This window comes from Tiliqua scincoides, chromosome 7 (genome assembly GCF_035046505.1).
Source record: "Tiliqua scincoides isolate rTilSci1 chromosome 7, rTilSci1.hap2, whole genome shotgun sequence".
Lineage (NCBI taxonomy): Eukaryota > Metazoa > Chordata > Lepidosauria > Squamata > Scincidae > Tiliqua > Tiliqua scincoides.
This window is the reverse complement of record NC_089827.1, coordinates 6,995,249-7,016,932: the sequence shown is the minus strand read 5'-3', so window position 1 is coordinate 7,016,932 and position 21,684 is coordinate 6,995,249. Positions and strand designations below refer to the sequence as shown.

The 21,684-nt window shown below is 47.1% G+C and overlaps 3 pseudogenes; 1 reads left to right on the top strand and 2 right to left on the bottom strand.

Moving 5' to 3' along the window:
* Positions 1–8,206: 8,206 nt before the first annotated feature.
* LOC136658057 (5S ribosomal RNA) lies at positions 8,207–8,320 on the bottom strand (annotated as a pseudogene).
* Positions 8,321–14,827: 6,507 nt separating this feature from the next.
* On the bottom strand, positions 14,828–14,941 carry LOC136658261 (5S ribosomal RNA; annotated as a pseudogene).
* Positions 14,942–20,345: 5,404 nt separating this feature from the next.
* LOC136658184 (5S ribosomal RNA) lies at positions 20,346–20,464 on the top strand (annotated as a pseudogene).
* Positions 20,465–21,684: the final 1,220 nt, after the last annotated feature.

The following is a 21,684-nucleotide window of genomic DNA, read 5'->3' as shown; positions in this document are numbered from 1 at the left end:
GGCCTTTGGCCTGATCCAGCGAGGTTCATCTTATGTTCTTATGGCTTTTGAGTGTACAATTCACTTCCCGCATAATTCCTTGATGTACTCCTTAAGATAACTCTGCAAGATAAGTGTGATTACCTGCATTGCAGCCATATCCTAACTCCCTTCCTAGACCTGGCAGCTTTAAGTAGGGCTGCTTGGATTTGTGCCAGTGATTTAGTTGGCACAGATTCAAGTAGCCCCATTGCTGAGGCTGGAGCATTACACAGGGTAAGGGGAAAACCATCCTCTTACCCGTAGGAGACCTCTAGCCTTCTCCTAACCTGCGGCAGAAAAGGAGTCCGCCACTTGGCCCAGCTGTGGCGGCACAAGATAGGATTGGACTGCCCATCCATTACATTACTCCAGCTCTCACTTATTTTAAACTCCCTCAGATCACTAGAGAGGCAGAATGTAAATGTTTTATATCAACACAAACTACCTATGACTTGACCCTTGTTTAGGTTATTTAGTGCCACAGGGCTGATTCAATTTGTCTTCCTGTGATTGCATGGCCTAAGCAAGGTGACTGGACTTTCCTTTGAAGCCAAACAACAAGAGTGTTTTGGTAAACTGCCCAAAGCTGCAACAATACCATTTTTGGAAGGGGATTTCTTCCTAACCGTTCAGCCCTCCTTCCTCAGGAACTGAACTGATGAGCACATACAGCCCTGATCACTGAAGCTGGGAGAAAACTGGAAATACACCAAAAAAAATGTGTAAAATGAAGGCTGCAATTTAAGGAAAGCTCATTAAAATATAATGACACCACTGATTGCTGGTGGCTAGCCTGCTGGGCAAACCTATACATGCTTACTCAGAAGTCAGTCCTGCTGCATTCAATGGGTCTTACTCCAAGTTAAGTGTGTACCAGAATGCAATGAACATAAGAAAAGTCCCGCTGGATCAGGCCAAAGGCCCATCTAGTCCAGCTTATTGCGTCTCACAGTGGCCCACCAGATGCTTCAGGGAGCACACAAGATAGCAAGACATGATCTTTTCCTCCATAAATCTGCCCAGTCTCCTTTTAAAGGCTTCTAGGCCAGACACCCTCACCACATCCTGAGGCAAGGAGTTCCACAAATTAATTACATGCTCACGTAGCTTTTCCCATTAAATTTCTCTTATTCTTTGCTCCAGGTCGAGACCCTCTCCCATATATTTTTCTCTTGTCCAATTCATTCAGCTGTGTGCTTTATTTATATAGAACCTAATCTAGCTAAGAAGGATGGGCTCCCAGAGCAGATGAAACTTATATATTTATTAAATGACGGCCCAGAAGATGTGTTGCAGGGCACTGCTAATTTCCTTTTGTCAATCCTAGAAAAGCAGCCACTGTTACCCTGCACATGCCTGATCTCAACTGATCTCGGAAGCTAAGCAGGGTCAGGCCTGGTTAGTACTTGGATGGGAGACCACCTGGGAATACTGGGTTCTGTAGGCTTATACCACAGTCTTTCGAGACTGAAGGTTGCCAACTAGAAAAGTATGGAAAGAGATTGGTGTAATGTTTATTTGTATGGTTTCTTTGCATTTTAACTCTAAAATTCATGTGACCTTTATCTTATTTTAATTTTAATTTTAAATTCATTATTTCTCTTTACTTTACATCTTATTTTACTTTATGACTCATTTGTTGGAACTTGAGTTTAATGCCAATAAAGGTCTCTAAATCTAATCTAAATCTAAATTACATGCTGGGTCAAAGAAATCTTTCCTTTAGTCTGTTCTAATTCTCCCGACATTCGGTTTTCGGGGATGTCCCTGGTTCTGGTGTTGTGTGATAGGGAAAACTGTCCTTTCCATCCATCCCGTGGATAATTTTGTACATCTCAATCATGTCTCAGGCACCTTTTTTTCTATATTGGAGCCCAAAATACTGTAGCCTTTTTTTCATAAGGGAGTTGCCCCTTCTCAGTAACCATTTTGGTTGCTCTCTTCTACCCCTTCTGCACTATAGATTAGCAATCCCCAAACTGAAGACTGCTGCGTGCCAGGAATGCCTTCCCCTGCACAACTTACACTTAGTACAGGGGTGCCCAAACCCCGGCCCTGGGGCCACTTGCGGCCCTCAAGGACTCCCAATCCGGCCCTCAGGGAGCCCCCAGTCTCCAATGAGCCTCTGGCCCTCCAGAGACTTGCTGGAGCCCATGTTGGCCTGATGCAACTACTCTCAGCGTGACGGCCAACTATTCAACCGCTTGTGTGAGCTGTAGGATGAGGTCTCCCTCCTCTGCTTGTTGTTTCACATCTGTGATGCAGCAGTGGCAGCAAAGGAAAGTCTGGCCTTGCTTTGTGCAAGGCCTTTTATAGGTCTTGAGCTATTGCAAGACCTTCATTCATTCATATAAGTTCCATCTCTAATATATTCATTTATGTAAATTTATTCATATTTGAAATGTAAATTAAGTCTTTTTTTCCCAGCCCCTGACACAGTGTCAGAGAGATGATGTGGCCCCCCCTGCCAAAAAGTTTGGACACTCCTCGCTTAGTATTCCGGAGCACTGCCGTCCCTAGACTGGGATGACACAATGCTTTGGCACGCCACGTATACGGTGCAATGCCCCAGCGGGCATTTGTGGGCAGACGTGAATGCCCAGAGCATTGTGTTGTCCTGATCTGGGGACATGAAGTCCTCCGGCACTAAGTCCGGAATGCTAAGTTTGTTGCAATTAAAATTATTTGGGACTAAAGGCCACAGTTTAGTAAAACGTCAACTCCTAACATTTTGCCCACATCTTTGGTGGGCATTCTCAAAGGTTTTTGAGCACAACAACATTTAAGACCACAGCTTTTAGTCCTCGATAATTTTAACTGCAGCAAAGAATTAAACCATTCTGGAAAATAAACTGGTTTCCATAACTGGTTGTCCTATTTTAACAGCACCATGCTGCAAAATCTTATGAGTCCTTGAAGTCATGTTCGGTGTCCTGAAAGATGAGTTCAAGTCTCCCATAACTGGCAGAGAGAAAAGTGTTGATTTTTATGAGCTTGAAAGGACTGTAACAGGAGTTGGACTGTTTAGCACCCAACCGCCATTTAATTGCAGGACAGTCACGCGGCAAGTAAGCTCATAATTCAGAATCAACTTGTGGTGACTCCCACGGAGACCAGTAAGAAGTTGATAGAAAGGTCTGATGTAATCACATTATGTGCATGCTGTTTCACTCTTCCTCTGAGCAGCTCAGAGTAGCATATATAGGGTTCCTAAGTGGTGTTACATCAGGCCCCGTCAAATCATGTAACAAAAAGATATGATGACATAAGCAACTGGAAACCTGTACAAACATTAAGCAAAGCGTTGATGGGAAACATATGTTCTTTGCAGTCTTTCTACCATCTGGGCTCCATATTTTTCTACGTGCTCTTCTACAGCATTCACCTGGAAGCACTTGAGATACGGAAAGTTGCATCTTGGATGGTAAAGTTAGGTAGCATTTTTTGGGGGGTGGGGTAGGACTCAGGAGACATGCGATCTGATTTGCATCGCACTCTTGCCTGGAAATCAGTTCATTTGAAATTTGATTTCATGATGTATAGGCTATTGGACAGGAGAAAGTGAGATATGAACCACACACACATAGCCCAATCGCAACCTTCCCTGGAGCAAGCCTGCCCCGCATCCAAGGCAGGGTTGGGGCCAAAAGCGACGCAGCCCAGACAAAGGGAATTGCTTCCCCTTACCCTGAGTAATGCTGCAGCAGCCCCAATGGGGTTACTTGGTACTGCGCCATCTAAAGAGGCGGCGCAGATCTAAGCAGCCTGGAGCTGCCTTGGACTGCACAGGAATGCGGTTAAGATCTGGCATAAGTGCCAGATTCTGGCCCTGCCCCACACTTACCTGATGCCCACCCACAGGCCCTCTTCCCGACCCAAAACAACCTCCCTCCCATCCTCCCGTGCTGGCCAAGCTTGGCCGGCGTGGGCTTACCTTTTAGACTGAGTGGGGCTTGCGTCAGCCTCCCTCCTTCAGAGACAGCGCGGAAGTACTTTACAGCGCCTTCGCGACTGTCATGGGCTGGCACTGTCTTTGAGAACATCACATCACAACTTGAGATATGTGCTTGATATGGGGTTGGGTGCAGGGACAAATCTTGGGTGTGGTGAGATAAGGCAGGTGCCCTGGGCACCATGGGAGAAGAGGTGCTGTGCATGAACTTACTGGGCGGTGCTCTGGGTGGCTCCTGACCTTTCAGTTGAGGGGGCCCCTCAACTGTTCCTTCTCAAGCACACCCCCCCCCCTCCAGGGAGAACAGCAAGCACCCCTTTCCTCTGGGGTAAGGGCGGTTTGGTAGATTGCCGACAGAGGTGATGGACTCTCCCTCACTGGAGGTCTTCAAGCAGAGGTTTGACAAGCGCCTGCTGGAGATGCTCTAAGAGGGTTTCCTGCCACCGGCAGGGGGTTGGACTAGATGACCTTGTAGATCCCTTCCAACTCTAGGATTCTATGAAGTGACAGTCTTGCACTGCAAGCGATATAAGGTGATCACTTCCAGGTTCTTCCCAGCGGAGGTGGCACTGGTGACTTCACACCCCTGTTCCTTCTCCTGTGGAGGTTCCCCTTGAAGGCACAAAACTACTAGCGCCTGCTCCTCTGGGGAGAACCTGGGAGTGACATCATGTCACATGATGCCATGACATCAGTGCCCCAGTTGCCAGGGCAGTGTGGTATACCAGTGGTTATCAGTGGGTTGCTTCTAGTGGTCTACGATGGTAATTTTGCAAATCCCAAATAGATGGAAACTGCCCTATTTGTCCTAAAATATTTATATACTGCATCTCCAGGGCATGTGGGTAGCCAGTTTTCAGAATATCCCTCCCCACACGTCAATATGGCCCAGTTCCAAACAGGTGGCCCTCATTGCCGAGTAGGAATTCCTTTCTTCAGCCCCCAAACAACTCTCCGTTCAGATTTTCCTGTACCTTCTTGTAGTGTGAGGTGACAATTTTCACGTGATCCCGTTTAAGTTCATTACCAGAGTGCTTTCAAGTCTATAAAAATGGCAGCGGTTGTGTTTCATCACATCTTCAGATTAATTACAGAAATTCAAAATTAATTTGGTTAAAAGTATTCAATCGAAAATTGGTCGCCTCTGGAAATATCGTCGTCAGCCAATGATATGCAGTATATCTTGTAAATGGAATGCATGAAGGTTGCCAACCATTATTATGTTTTATGCTTTAGTATGGAGTGAAGCCTGGCAGGTATTTTAAGGAAGGGGATTGTGTGTGTGTGTGTGTGTGTGTGTGACTTGCACTGGCCAAAGGTGTTGGAAAGGTGCTGGAAAGCACATTTGCAGCACCCAGACAGGAGGCTGTGCTGGCGGGAGGACTGCACCACCCCATTGATGCTGCATCTAGCCATTAAGATGCATTAGGCACAGGTAAAGTTGCGCTCAGGCCCGTAGCCAGGATTCTAGAGGTGGGGGGGGCGACTACTTTTTCAAGGGGGGCAATGATGTCAGGTATCTCTACTGATGGGCAAAATGAAAGGATAAGTCTGGAGAAACATCAAATACTTGAAACTCCCCCAAATTTCATGAAGAGAAATTAATTTGTTTTGTTTTGAAAGATGCATTCATTATCTGTAAAGCAATGTAACAATAATTTGCATAGAATAAATGCATCTCTGCATGCAATGTAAAATGTATTGCCTACACAGAAATAACATGCAACATATCCTTTCATTTACACACCAGTGCAATACACAGGCCTCCAACCCTGCAAAAGTAAAACATATCACTGTGGTGCAGGTAGTATTTACTTGTATTGAAAGTGCCTATTTAACACCTATATAGCGCCTATCTAGCACCTATCTAACACCTGACACCTATTTAGCACCTATCTAACACCTATATAATGCCTATCTAGTTCTTATGCAACACCTATCTAGCACCTATATAATGCCTATATAACACATATTTAACACCTATCTAGCGCCTGTCTAGTGCCTATTTAACACCTATCTAATCCCTATCTAGCACCTACATAACGCCCATATAGCACCTTTCTAACGCCTATCTAAACACCTAGATAGTGACTATCTAGGCCTATCTAGCACCTATCTAGTGCCTATCTAACACCTAAATAGCGCCTGTCTAGCACCTATCTATCACCTATATAATGCCTATCTAGCGCCTATATAACATTTGTTGATGACACATTGTTGATGCATTGATACATATTAAAATAAAATTTATTTACTTTACATAAAAGCAAGAGGAAAGATATGCTAGTCAAATACAGTCACGTCATTGGAACACCAGTTTTTTTTTTTTTTTACAATATTCATTACTTTTAAAAAGCAAAGTACAGAAGATTTGAATGTATTGAATCTACCTGGTTGAGCTGAAAACTCCCAGCTTTCTGAGTTGAATCTCCTTAGAACCAGGCATGGATCCAGTGTCTGTATTTGGGAGGGGGCCATGAGCACTACCTTCAGAGCCCAGGTCAACCAGGCAGATAGACCTGGGTTCTTGAAATGGAGCCGAGGTCTACCAGCTGGGTGGACCTGGGCTCCCGCTTGAGCTTATCTGCTCTGTGGACATTTGCTGGGTGGGTAGACCTGGGCTCCTGTCTGGACTTGGAGCCCAGGTCTACCTAGTTGGGTAGACCTGGGCTCCTGTTTGAGCTTAAAGCCTCTGTGGCTGTTTGCTGGGTGGGTCGACCTGGGCTCCCGCCTGGACTTGGAGTCCAGTTCTACCTATATACCTACCTATTTGGGTATACCTGGGCTCCTAATTGAACTTAAAGCCTCTGTGGCTGTTTGCTGGGTGGGTAGACGTGGGCTCCCATTCCAGCCAATCTCCTTGAAACCCGCCCAGTGGGTGTTCCCCTGACACCTGATTTTGCTCTCCATCCTGGCGGGCGCCCTTCCCTGCTGGCAGGACAGTTGGGGGGTATGCACCCATGGCCTTCCTTGGATCCACCCCTGCTTAAAACCTTTCCCACACTTAAGTTCTCGGTTTTCTTTCGCTCAGATGCTTTCCATGTTTTCTCCCACCAGAAAAAGGGTCTCCCCAGCCTCCAAGCAGCGGCCATTAATTTTAAAAGTATATCTGAAAGGCAAGAACCTGCCCCCAGGATTTCTCCAAACAGAAACATTTCTCCCTGCCCCCCTGCCCACAGCACTACCATTATAGTAATTAGCATGTTAGGGTGCAAAAGTGCACCCTCCCTTCCCCCAGCCAGTACAAGTAGAAATCTCCCAACCTTCTTGCAGCTGCTCTTGACCAGCCCCATGTGCTCTGGATGGGGGCAGGGTGACCAGAGGTCATAGCTTCCAAGGAGCCCCCCCCCCAGGACCCTGTTCCACTCACTCTACACACATGCACTCTCTCTCTTCTCCCCAATCCCTGCCAGAAGCACCTTCCTGTGCACAAAAAATGTAGCAAAAAGGGCTTCAAATCACCCCCAACTGACGCCAGATTAGATAAAGAGGACAGGTTTGGAAAAAATGCTGCGGGGGGGGGGGCAAACCACTGGCTCACAGGGGGCAAAGCCCCCCCCCCGGCCCCCCTAGCTATGGCCCTAGTTGTGCTGGGTGGTGGTGAGGTGTGGGGAGGCAGGTAGGTGAGGAGGGGCATTTCTGGGCAGGACAGAATGGAGCGAATCAGGTCCAAAGGGGGGCAGGTTTGACAGAAGCAGTAGCATCTCTAGGAGGTACAGGCTGACTCACATGGGTGTGTGTGTGTGTGTGTGTGTGTGTGTGTGTGTGAGAGAGACACCACTACTGGCCAAATTTATTTTTTAATTTTGGTATTTTCAAATAATTCCATCGTGTTATATAACATTTGGCATGTAATTTCATGCAGAATGCAATAAAACCAACAGTGCTGGAAGATATCTATGCGAGCAAAAGTTTTAGCCAAAAAACCAGTGGGGGTAGGGCGATGGTGCGTCACCACACCCCCCACCACCCAAGGCATTGCCCTGCCTGCCGTATGGAAGGAGGTCCAACATGGGAGCGACATGCTAGCCTCCCACACTGGGTGATGCAAATGCTAGTACTGCCATTGAGTGGAGGCCTTCTCTGCCATATCCTCAATCTTCTTCTGGCCTCCTGGCATTACATCAGGCTTTCCAGATTAGCTGGTGTGGATCCTTGAAGTCCAATAAGGCAGGCTGAAGCTCAACTTTGGGTTCTGGTTGGCAACCTTCAGTCTCGAAAGACTCTGGTATAAGCCTACAGCACCCGGTATTCCCAGGAGGTCTCCCATCCAAGTACTAACCAGGCCTGACCCTGCTTAGCTTCCGAGATCAGACGAGATCATGCATGTGCAGGGTAACTGTTGGGTAAAAGGAAAAGTATCTCCTTACCACACTGAGACCTCCAGCCACCTCCTAACCTGTGCTGCAAGAAGTGCAGGCCATGCAGCCTGGTTGTGCCAGCCCATTTTAGAATTGAGCTGCTAGTGTGTGTGTGACGCATAAAAGATGTGCAAGATGCAGTGATGGCAGTCTGTGAATATTAAGGCCAGATGGAGCATTTTTGTTGACTTCTACCGATTCCAAGCATGGTTTCTTAGACCTCAAACCAAAGTGGGGCATCGTGCAGAGCTAGCAAATTGACGGTTTCTCTAGACTTTGAGTGGAGCATCAAGTTTCAAGGGAGGCTGATGCAGATTTTTGCAAGCAGAAGCCCAGCCAGACCATGTCCAGCCTGTGCTGGCAACGCGAAGAAGTGGTCTTACCCCTAGCGAACACAGCAATAGGCAATGACCATGGGATGAGTCATAAAAAAGCATGCCATTAACACTCATTTGTGGGTGAACTTGCATTGATTTATAAGGTGTATGTCAGTAGTTCCCAAACACCTCGGGAGTTTGGGAACTGGGCTAAGTTGTGGTGGGGGAGGAGCAATGGCAGCAACTTGATTCCCAGGATCGTGACACTCCTGGGACTGGTTGAGGAGTTTTATACTTACCAGACCCCTCTCCGGCTTCCGGATCCCCAAAGCTCTGGATCAGTTAAAAAAACAAGCAATTGGAAACCACTTCCGGTTTTCAATCGGAAAACTGGAAATGGTTTCCAATTGCTTTTCATTTTGTTTTTAACTGATCCAGAAGCTTGGGGAGTCCTGTGGAGAGCTCCATGGGGCTCCCACCCCCGGAGGCTGGAGCGGGGTTCATTTAAGTACAAAACCCCTAACCATCCCCAGCAGTGCAAGTTCCTGGGAATCATGTTGCTGCCTTCCCCCTAACTGCTCCTTAAAGGGCTAGAAGCAGGGCTTCTCAGGCTGGGGTGCCCTAACACCCCAGTTTGAGAACCTCAGGTGTATATAATACACTCTACCTTACCACCCCTAGAAGCATTGTGGAGTTTGAATGTGCAATAAAAATCAACAAGCAAACAGCTGATTTTTTTAATCGCTTCACACTCGATTTCCACCCCTACAAAGTATAATCCTCCAGTGCAGGTCTTGTTAATCATCACTGCTATGGATTTAGAATAGGCCTGCACGACTTGTGACTCATCAAGCTGAACACAGCCCACCAGCCAGCGTCTCCCCCAGCCTTGCCGTCTCAGGCAGTCAGCAAAACTAGAAGTTTCAGGAAGCCCCTAGTGGGCTCCTCTCCTAGCTGGTTGGCAGTTGGTTTGATGAGCTGCAGGCTATAGATTTTGTCTAGAATAAAACGTGTGATTAGGGAGAAGAAGCTGGAACTGTAAGATATAGAGTTGAAAATCTCTCTCTCTCTCTCTCGGTCTCATTGTATATATACATAATTCTTGATTTTTTTTTTCCAGGCAAACTTGATCTTAGAAGTGTAGCAAAATAAATTCTTATCATTCCAGTATGCTGGATGTGATCCAGGCAGCCTACAAATACACCCGCCATTAAAAAGCAAGTATTGTTTAAATTGCTTTTTGCTGCTGTATATAAAGCCACCAATTACGGACAATAAGGAAGTTATCCAAGCATTTCTCAAATTGATAGCATTCTTTACTGCCGAAGTCTTCCTCCCATTCATGTATCTATAGACGTCGACTCAGTGTGCAGCGCACTTAACTGCTTTTTTTGTAAAAGGGCAAAATGTTCAGGAAAACAGTGAAAAATCAAAGGGCATCCCTATGACCTCAGTCAATCTGTTATAGAGTTGGAGGGAGCCTTGGAGATCATCTAGTCTAGGGGTGTCAACCATAAGGCCCACAGGCCGCATATGACCCATGGAAGCTCTTTATCCAGCACCTGTGATCATTGGGCTATCCTAGCATCTCCATCAACTGCTGAACTTCGAAATGATGCATGGGCAGAAGCAGTGCTGCTGAAAGGACAGCACTGAGAGAGCTCAATTATCATGTGTGCCACCTCTTCAGCAGCTCCGCGGAAAGAGTGACAGAAAGAGAACTTAAAAGGAGAGGAACAGTCCAGGGGAAGAGGCAGACAAAGAGGGCCGAGAAAGGGAGAAGGGAGGTACGGAGGCATTGGGGGACCCAAAATATCAGGTGGGCCACCCTTTCAGCAGTGCTGCATCTACCAAGGCGTCACGTTGCATAACACCTCTCAGCTACTGAGCTGCAAAGCAAAAGCGGTGTTGTTGAAAGGGCAGCCTGTGTGAGAGTTGAAACTATGATCAAGATTTGCATATTTTCTTTTCGGTCATTTGCTGATGAGTTACTAGGTGAGAACAAAGTGCTTACCTGCTTTATGATGTCAGTTCCTTCTTGATGACATCACTTCCTGCCCTCAGCAGGTGCCGTGAATGCTCTTCGGCCTGCTGCATGTTACAAGTTAGGCACCCCTGATCTAGTCCAACCCTCTGCTCGTTCGGAGCTAGAGATTTCTCAGCAAAATGTCAAGCTGAGTGTCTTCCTCTCACCCTAAATTCTGTTTCTAAATTCTAACAACGCCTGGCCAATTGCTTTTGCAAAGCATCCAAGCAGAGTCCGAGGACCACATTTCCTTGTTTTTCCTCCACATCTCATATTCAGTGGCATATATTGCTTCAGGACACAAAGGTTTCCCATACAGTAGCTCTCATGGCTGATAGGAGGCAAGGGCTCCTTGGCTAGAGTTGGGCTTGCTGTTTGACTTACCTTTCAAGGTGGTTGTGAGGATAAAATGGGGGCGGTCACCATATATGCTACCTTGAGCATATGCAGGAAGAACAGGATAAAAAATGTAATTAATAACAGTGGCGTTGCTAGTGCGGTGCGATTGGCCGAAACAGGTGACACGCTGGGAGGGGGTGTTGTGCCCCCAGCCCACCCTCCTACCCGTTGCGCACTTAGGAAGCACACAAGTCCACAGGAGCCTCCAGCCGAGTTTGGAGGCTCCACGCACAGGTCTGAGTAGCGACTCCCCCACCGTGTCATAGAGGGTTATCCTGGGAAAGGGAACGATTGTCCCCATACCCAGAGGAGGCCTCATAAGAACAACCCAACTGGATCAGGCCATAGGCCCATCTAGTCCAGCTTCCTGTATCTCACAGCAGCCCACCAAATGCCCCAGGGAGCACACCAGATAACAAGAGACCTGCAAGGCTTCCTGGGAATTGTAGTTAAGAACATCAGAACAGCCCCACTGGATCAGGCCCAAGGCCCATCTAGTCCAGCTTCCTGTATCTCACAGCGGCCCACCAAATGCCCCAGGGAGCACACCAGATAACAAGAGACCTGCAAGGCTTCCTGGGAATTGTAGTTAAGAACATCAGAACAGCCCCACTGGATCAGGCCCAAGGCCCATCTAGTCCAGCTTCCTGTATCTCACAGCGGCCCACCAAATGCCCCAGGGAGCACACCAGATAACAAGAGACCTGCAAGGCTTCCTGGGAATTGTAGTTTAAGAACATCAGAACAGCCCCACTGGATCAGGCCATAGGCCCATCTAGTCCAGCTTCCTGTATCTCACAGCGGCCCACCAAATGCCCCAGGGAGCACACCAGATAACAAGAGACCTGCAAGGCCTCCTGGGAATTGTAGTTAAGAACAAAGAACAGCCCCACTGGATCAGGCCATAGGCCCATCTAGTCCAGCTTCCTGTATCTCACAGCGGTCCACCAAATGCCCCAGGGAGCACACCAGATAACAAGAGGCCTGCAAGGCTTCCTGGGAATTGTAGTTTAAGAACATCAGAACAGCCCCACTGGATCAGGCCATAGGCCCATCTAGTCCAGCTTCCTGTATCTCACAGCGGCCCACCAAATGCCCCAGGGAGCACACCAGATAACAAGAGACCTGCAAGGCCTCCTGGGAATTGTAGTTAAGAACAAAGAACAGCCCCACTGGATCAGGCCATAGGCCCATCTAGTCCAGCTTCCTGTATCTCACAGCGGTCCACCAAATGCCCCAGGGAGCACACCAGATAACAAGAGGCCTGCAAGGCTTCCTGGGAATTGTAGTTTAAGAACATCAGAACAGCCCCACTGGATCAGGCCATAGGCCCATCTAGTCCAGCTTCCTGTATCTCACAGCAGCCCACCAAATGCCCCAGGGAGCACACCAGATAACAAGAGACCTGCAAGGCTTCCTGGGAATTGTAGTTAAGAACATCAGAACAGCCCCACTGGATCAGGCCATAGGCCCATCTAGTCCAGCTTCCTGTATCTCACAGCGGTCCACCAAATGCCCCAGGGAGCACACCAGATAACAAGAGGCCTGCAAGGCTTCCTGGGAATTGTAGTTAAGAACATAAGAACAGCCCCACTGGATCAGGCCCAAGGCCCATCTAGTCCAGCTTCCTGTATCTCACAGCAGCCCACCAAATGCCCCAAGGAGCACACCAGATAACAAGAGGTCAGCAAAGCTTCCTGGGAATTGTAGTTAAGAACATAAGAACAGCCCCACTGGATCAGGCCATAGGCACATCTAGTCCAGCTTCCTGTATCTCACAGCCAGCGGCCCACCAAATGCCCCAGGGAACACACCAGTAGCCAGTTTGGTGCTGCGGCATCAATGGGAGGGGGAAAAATAGAGTGGTTCTCAACTCAATATTGGAATACATTTCTGTCCCTGAAATCTCACTTCATTGTTCTCTTTTCTTTGCCCCCTGCTTCAGGGTTAGCCCTCTTGAGAGCAACCCTGACCTTATTCAAATGGCTGAGTTTGGGTGTTATTCCCTAGATTTTTCTTTAATCTTTCTGACAAGTTAGCGGAGGAGGATCCAGCTTCTTTGCTGCACAAGCCTAGAGAAAAAGGAATGGAGAATCTTCCTAAAAGGAATGAGATCAAACCCTGTGATCCGCTACAGGGTCTTTTTTTCTTCCCTTTAGCATTTGAGGAACTTGGAGCCTGCAATTCAAGCTGCAGCTTCCCTTAAAAAAAAAAAAAGACAGTATTTTTACTGAACCGAGTTCTTCAGTCCCAGTGTAACCGGGTTATGTGGCTTTTACCACTACATCTATCTATTTAGTTTTGGTTTCAAATTCAATTACTTCTTGCTGCACATAGGAGCCATTTAAAACAATAATGCGAATAAAAGCACCTCCCAACAATTTCGCTTTCAGAGGTATAATCTTTCATCTAATTTTGTCCCTATTATGTCTTTTTAAATGCAATTGAAGACATGAAATGTATATTTTCCCATCCCAGGGAAACCTCTTTTGCTTGCATGACATTCTTGGCATACTTTTGAGTACATTCACAGCATGTTGCCATAGTAATTTTTTTTTCCCCCCTCTGTGTCTGTTACAAAAAAGAAATAGCTTGCAATGCTAGATGTGCAACAGCATGAATCATTTCCAAAGGGGGAGTAAGAGGTGGCCACTTGCAAAGTCCAGGACAACGAGTGATCATAGAGAAAAGACTATTTTATTTATTTATTTATTTATTTATTTATTTTTCACACCGCCCTTCCTCCAAGGAGCCCAGGGCTGTTTACACGGCTACTCCCCTCCTTCTGTTCTCACAACAACCCTGTGAGGTAGGTGAGGCTGAGAGAAAGTGACTGGCCCAAGGTCACCCAGGAAGCTTCATGACTGAGGGGGGATTTGAACCTGGATCTTCCAGGTCTAAGTCCACCTCCCAAACCACTACACCACCCTGGCTATGAATATCTACCCTGGTAAATCCCACGGTGTTCAATAGGACTTATTCTCAGGCAGGGGTGGGTTCAGTGTTTGTATTGGGGGTGGGGGGGCATGAGCAGTACCTTAATTCCAGAGCTCAGGACCAGGCAGGTCCTGGACTCCCTGTTGAACTTTGGCCTCTGTGGCCAAGGTTTGCTGGATGGGTGGACCTGGGCTCCTGCCTGGACTTGGAGCCCAGTTCTAACTGCTGGGTAGACCTGATCTCCCAGCTGGGCATGATCTTACTGCCAACACCCTGCCTAGTGGGCATTCTCCTAGCACCTGACTTTGCTTCGCATCCTTCCCCGCTGGTATGACGGTTTGAGGGGGCCACGTACCCATGACCCCCCTTGGATCCGCCCCTGCTCCCAGGTAAGCATGGATAGGACTGGAACCTTAAATTGTGGTGCCACTGGGATCCACCCCTTCCCTTCTCGGTTCCACCTCCCATCCCTTTCCTCACCCAGACACTCACTTCCCCCCACCATCCACACCTCCCACCATGAAAGCTTACCTGCGCTCCTCTGGGTAGACAGCTGAGGTGGTGAGCTGCTGACCCCGCTGCCGACTGCAGCAGCTGATATGTTTCTGAAACGGAACCAGAATGCTTCTGAAATGGAACTGCGTTACACTATTGTAAAGCCCTAGTTAGGATTGGGTTGTTTGAACCAGATGGTTGGCAACCTTCAGTCTCGAAACACTATGGTATAAGCCTACAACACCCGGTATTCCCAGGCGGTCTCCCATCCAAGTACTAACCAGGCCTGACCCTGCTTAGCTTCCGAGATCATGGTATAAGCCTACAGCACCCAGTATTCCCAGGTGGTCTCCCATCCAAGTACTAACCAGGCCTGACCCTGCTTAGCTTCTGAGATCCGACAAGATCAGGCATCTGCAGGGTAACAGTTGGCAATTCTTACATGCATGCATTTCTCACACAGAGATGCAACTGTGGCCATTTGTAGTGCAAAATGATCATGGCACCATATCTGACCCCTTTACTGTAAGAATGAATGAACTTTAGCTATTGGGGAACAGAAGGCAATCAGAACTGGGGGCTAATGTTGGTTCCTGTTACAGTATGTGCCCCATACAGCAAGGCAATTTGATGGCTGGATAAGGCAGGCCTACCAGACTGCTGCTGTGTATAAGCAAATGTAAGCATACCTGTCAGACAATGGGGCAAAGACCAATCAGGGCAAAGTGCTGAGTCATTGCACAGAACAAGGAGAGATGGGAAAAGCTAATGCAATCCCCACCCAGGATGATGCAATGACATTCCTCAGGGATGAGGTCATGGCCTTTCCCATTGGCTGACAGGAGTATAAATGGCCAACAAGCACACTCCACTGTGTGAGTTGTAGGAGTGAGTTGCTGTGTGAATCTCTGCTGGATGGATACCTGATTTACTGACTACTTGGACTGTTTGCTGGACTGCCTCTACTTGCTGATTTCTGGAACTGCCTTCTACCTGTAAATACTGCCTGTAAATAGACTCTGGTGTTGGTACTTCCCTGGGTCTTGCCTCCTTTTTTTGGCGTTCTTCCCTGTGCTCTGAGCACCACACGCTGCAGCTGCCGGTTTGCGCTTCTGCTATCTCTGTGTTTTGCCCAATTATCTCTAACAGTTCCTGGTTCCACTTTTTGATCATGTGTCTCTTTTTCACGTGTGCCTAATTGCTCTACCTGCGCATCATCCGCTCAAGAGAAAATCAATGTTAAAATATTGATCTGATGGTGAAAAAAGCATACAACTTGCCTTGGAATGTTGGAAATTAATAGATAACCAAGAAAAATGACAACAACCACCACATCCTTTCATTTTGGTGTTATCCAACCATCACATTAAGGGTGCAGTCATATACACACTTTCCTGGGAGTAAGCCCCCTTGAACACAGAGGGACTTCCTTCTACGTAAACATGTGTAGGACTGTGTTATAACTGGAGGTGTTTGTTTCTGGAGAGTGAGATAGGATTACAACCAGGCAGCCTGGTCCAATGCTGCCTTAGTTCTGGTGCTTGGTGTCGCAAATGTGCCGTAACACACCTTTGCACCACCAAGGGAATAAGCAGTGCCAGCGGAAAGACCTGATCCTCCCTATTGATGCTGTAGTTGGAGCCCCAGCTGCTGCCAAAGACCAGGTAAGCACCAAGTGGTGGGGAAGGGGATGGGGAGGGTGGTGGGATGGCTTGGGGCAGGCATTTCTAGGTGTGGGGAGGGTGGAGGAATGGGGGGACAGGCTCTGGAAGGCGTGGGACTGGCAGAGGCTTCCTCCACCAAATAGTATCCCCCCTCCGGGGTTCAAAAGCCCAACATGGGGCTTCGCGAGTCTGCACCAGCTAAATAGCTTGAGCAGCTCTGAGAAGCTCCATTGAGCAGGCTAGGGCTTTACTTGGGGTAAGGGGACAAATGTCCCCTTACTCTTAAGGAGACCTCCAGCCTTCTCGGATCCAGCACAGAATGCGGTGGTAGCTGTTTGGCTCCACTGCTCCTGTGCTAGGTAAGATTGGGCTCTAAGTCTCACAGAACAGGATGGCCTTACTTCTGGGTAAAACAACACTGTTTTCAGTGTTGCAGAAAACAATTCAACTCTTTCCAAGCATTTGCTTTGAGACTTTAACCCAATCGTTTAACCTTTTGAACCATAAATCAACAATGTTCTGCAAGGGAGCAGTATCCAAATGTCAAAAAAGAGAGGAGGGTTTAAATAAATCATTTGTGAATCCATTACAGCAAAAAAAGTACCGTTCAGCTGTGCCGTTCAGGTGCATACACTACATCAGTGGCATACTCAGAGGGGGTGCAAAGCCCTATGTTTTGCAGGGATCCTCACTGCAGCGTGCAGGGGGCCCCTTCCCTTCTCCTTCTGAGTCATTCTGGGCTTACGCCTCCTATTTGCTCCCCTAATCCAGAACGGCTATGAAGGGTAGGGTCCACTTGCACACTGTGGTGAGGCTCCTGCAAAACTTAGTACTTTGGACCCCCTCTACCTATGCCACTGCACTAGATGAGTTTTCTTGTTTACAAAGACCTCTGAATGAGTTAAATTGTAGTTTGTTGTCCATACCTGGAGGGAGAGGAAGCTGGGAGACTTGCTCTTGTTTTCCTTTGGTTCATTCAAGGATCACCGAGCAAGAAAGTGAATTATGGCCATCACTTCCTGACCAAAAGAGCCACTGATAGGATCCATCGGGGGAACTGCCAGACTCCTGGAGAGTTTTAAGTACCCAAGCCCAGGATCCATGGCAAAGTTCCCATGACAACTGACTCAACTAAAAGGAAAGAAAATTGCCGCTGATATTGACAGCTACTTTTGTGCAATGGAAAGGCTACCCTTGTCGGGTGGTGGACCTCTGTCAGAGCTGTACCACTTCAAATAGTGCAGTGGGGGAATTACACGACTCAGTGCTCAAATTGCACATGCATGGAAAACTAGTGGTGATGGACAAGGATGCTTTATCCTGACATCTATATTCAGTCTGGATTTTGTGGTACAAAGACGCATTCCGCGAAGTGGTGCATGCCAGATATGATATTGGAGATTCCCCAAAAATGTATGTATGAGATCTAAGAACCTAAAGGGGCCATAACATGGTGGTAGCACACTTGCTTTGCTTGTGTCAGTCCCTGACATTGCCAGATACATTGTATAAAAATGTGTCATCTACTTTTAATAGGTGCTATCAAGGTCTATACACAAGGACATCTATATACATACAGACCAATCCCAACTCCCTATGCAGTGATACTGCGATGCCTATGCGTGTTCTGCATATTGCGCAGAGGAGTTTTGGCCTCCAGAGGTCTCTAGAGGACTCCTTGGTGTAAGGGAGCATTTGTTTCCTTGCTCTGGGGTAAGCCCCAGTAGCTGCCATGGGTCAGTGGGGACTTGTGCTAGCTCTATAGCTAAAGCAAGTCCAAGTTGACCCAGGAAGATGGATCAGGCCCAGGATTCAGTAGGCACTGCTGCCTCACCTTCCCGAGCCTGCTCCACTCTCCTTGTCACCTCCCCGTTCTGCCAACCCACCCTCTGGTTCTAACCCCCCCTTACCTCACTCTTGACCCCTACATGTGCTTACCAGAACCATGATTGAGAAGTACAATATTATTCAGGGGATGTATAGAGTGGATAGAGGGATGTTCTTTTCCTTCTCACACAACATCAGAACCAGAGTACATCTTCTAAAATTGAGTGGTGGGAGAGTTAGGACAGACAGAAGAAAATATTTCTTCAGCCAGTGAAGAAGAATCTTTTATTACAGTCACTGACCAGTACACTTCAGCCAGTGTAGAATTGGTCTGTGGAACTCCTTGCCACAGGACGTGGTGATGGTATCTGGCCTAGATGCCTTTAAAAAGGGGATTGGACCAATTTCTGGAGGAAAAGTCCATCACAGGTTACAAGCCATGATTCAACAACCTGATTTTAGAAGTAGGCTACCTCAATGCCAGATGCAGGAGAAGACACCAGGATGCAGATTGTGTCTTGCTGTCTTTTGTGCTCCCTGAAGCATTTGGTGGGCCACTGTGAGATTCAGGAAGCTGGACTAGATGGGCCTTTGGTCTGATCCAATGGGGCTCTTCTTATGTTCTTATGGACTTATCTCCAACAAATGTTCTGTGGTTCCACCAGAAAAATGGCATAAGATCGTCTAATGAGAAGCTTTTTTAAAAGAAAGTAACGTCAAGGATACTGAGACTAGCAAGGCGAGAATATTCAAATTACCTCCTCATAAACAGAGAGCGTTCCTGGTGGCTGAAAAACAGCTAAAGTCAATTTGTCCAGACCCTTAACCACAGACACCCTAATAAAAAAACCCCAAAGTCTCATGTTAGCCATCAAGAGAGTGTAATTTGAAGCACAGAATAAATACATGTAATCATTATGGACGTGAAAAAACAAGATCCCATTCACAGGCCCCGACTGAGCCTCGGGAACTTTATTTCCTTTCGAAGGGACAGAAGCTCTGTATGGCCTCGAAGTGGAATAAAAAGGATGATGATGATTTTCAATGGATTCATTGTAGAAATAAAAGGGAGGGGGAGAATCAAGCCAGCCTTTATTATCACGGTTAAAAGAGATTTCTGTGCTGCTGAAGCAGGGCGATTAGGAGACACTCTGTCGCCAGGTCAAATTTATATCTATTTCCTATTCACTGTGTTGCCTCAAATGCTGTGGAAAAGGTTAAAATAACTGAGGATTATCCCCCCTCCCCCAAAGCAAAATTATGTCAGCAATTATGTCAGAGCAAATGTGCCTTTATTGTTACTCTTGCAACAGCCTCTGTTTTGTACTGCTTGGAGTCTCAGGTCTGTTGGAACCCAGACAGATGTTGATCTTATTAATCCTGGCCAAAGATCCCCTTCGGGGAGGGGGGGAAGAAGAAAGCTTCATTTCCGGGATGAAATCATTGGGAGTACCAAAAAAAAAAAATAAAAGGTAGTGGTGAGTAGTGGTGCTGGAGGGGGGGTGTTCAGAGATGCTTTGCGTTATTTAAAATAGTAGCAGACACTACAGCAGGAACTGGTGATTACCTGGCAAGCAATCAAAACATCAGTCACAGCTAGGCACGAGGGGAAGAGGACGACACTGTCCTCACAGCTGCAAAAGCCCCGAGAGAAGAATCGGTGAGATTCAACAGCTGAATGTTCGCCAACAACTGGAAGCATTTCGACAAAGCAGCTAATTTTTCATTGTCCTTTTTTATAGCGGGGTTTGGGAGGGGGCAATTATGGAGACTAAGGGCACAGTCCTAACCGGGTCTACTCAGAAGTAAGTCCTGTTTTGTTAAATGGGGCTTACTCTCAGGAAAGTGTGGTTGCCATTGCAGCTGTAGTTTTTCCACTTTTGAAACATTTCACCTGTGTACAAACTTCTCATGCTTCCTTCGCGGGGTTGACCCCAAAGTGTGGACGCAGAAAACTTGGGACTGGATTAAGCAAGAAGCATCTTCAAGGAGTTTCCTACAGGTGAAGGTGTTTCATAACTCAGACGTACCCAAGAATTCCCATGCAGGGACAAACCACAGGCAGGTCTGGCCTTAGGAGCTGTGGGGCCCAATCAGAAACACTTTTTGCAGGGCCCCAGGCTCAGTCACTGCCAAGGTCCATAGAATCTGAGAGATATAAATGCAATTGATTACAGACTTGTTATCTCCACAGTAGAGTGGAAAGCAATCCAAATGTGTGCTTCAAAAGTGCATGTGAGTGAATGGACCAAATGGATTGAAGGGCATCTGAATATAAAATTACATCCATGTAAGCCTGTAAGGAAACAAAATGCATAGATTACCTCTGAAAAAATAGTTACAAAACCATGTATTTTATTTACCCTGCACGTGCCCGATCTCATCTGATCTCAGAAGCTAAGTAGGGTCAGGCCTGGTTAGTACTTGGATGGGAGACCGCCTGGGAATACCGGGTGCTGTAGGCTTCTACCATAGTCTTTCAAGACTGAAGGTTGCCAACCAAAATGATTTAGTAAAAATATTAATTTTATTTTTTATTTTTATCTTAGCACAGGGCCCCCTTAGGTGCAAGATCAAACTGCGAGCAATTGATCCAATTGGCTTACAGTTGGCCCTGACTACAGCTGTGGTCTCATTCATTGTTTCCAAACGTGGTTCGCAGCCAGGTGCCCCTCGGAAGTTCATAAACAACAAGCAATGTGAGCATCATATCTAACATGCAATCCTGGTGCCGCTCCCTTACATCTGGCATTCTGAGGTAGTCTGCTTCTAAAGCAGGAGGTTCCTTTGTACCCATCATGGTTTATGGCCTGTGAAGGACTTTTCCTCCATCAGTCTGTCCAATTTCCATTGAAAGGTATCGAATCCAGGTGACATCACCGCACCCTGTGGCAAGGAGTGCCAAGGATTAATTACACGTTGGGTAAAGAAATATTTTCTTTTGTTTGTTCTGACTCTCCCACCACTCAATTTTTGTGGCTGTCCCCTGGTTCTGGTGTCATGTGAGAGGAAATGAATTTTCCCCTCTATCCAGTGTATCCATCCCCTGCATGATTTTGCACGTCTCAATCATGTCCCCCCTCAGGTGCCTTTTTTTCTAGACTGAAGAGCCCCAAATGCTGTAATAATAATAATAATAATAATAATAATAATAATAATAATAATAATACAGGTATTTATATACCGCCTTTCTTGGTCTTTATTCAAGACTTTATTCAAGGCGGTTTACATAGGCAGGTTAATTTAAATCCCCGTAGGGATTTTTACAATTGAAAGAAGGCTCTATCTTTCAAGAGCCACAACCATTCAGATGTTTCATTCTGATCTGGCCTCCATCCTGGCCTCCATCCTCCCACGCTCAGAGCAGATGGAATACCTCGGCTTCAGCTTGTCAGCTGCTTCAAGGTCGCACGGTGCCAGTGGCCTCGAACTGGCGACCTTGTGGATGTTATCTTCAGGCAGACGGAGGCTCTACCCTCTAGACCAGACCTCCTGCTGTAGCCATTTCCTCATGCTGTAGCCTTTCCTCATAAGAGAAGTGCCCCAGCCATTAGAATATAGCCATTTTGATCATACATGTTAGTTCTCAGACTGTTATACTGGACCAGAGCAGTCCCTGCTTTGCCATGGAGTGCGGTACTTTACACTTTACATGGAGTGCGGTACTACACTCTCTGCAGACGCG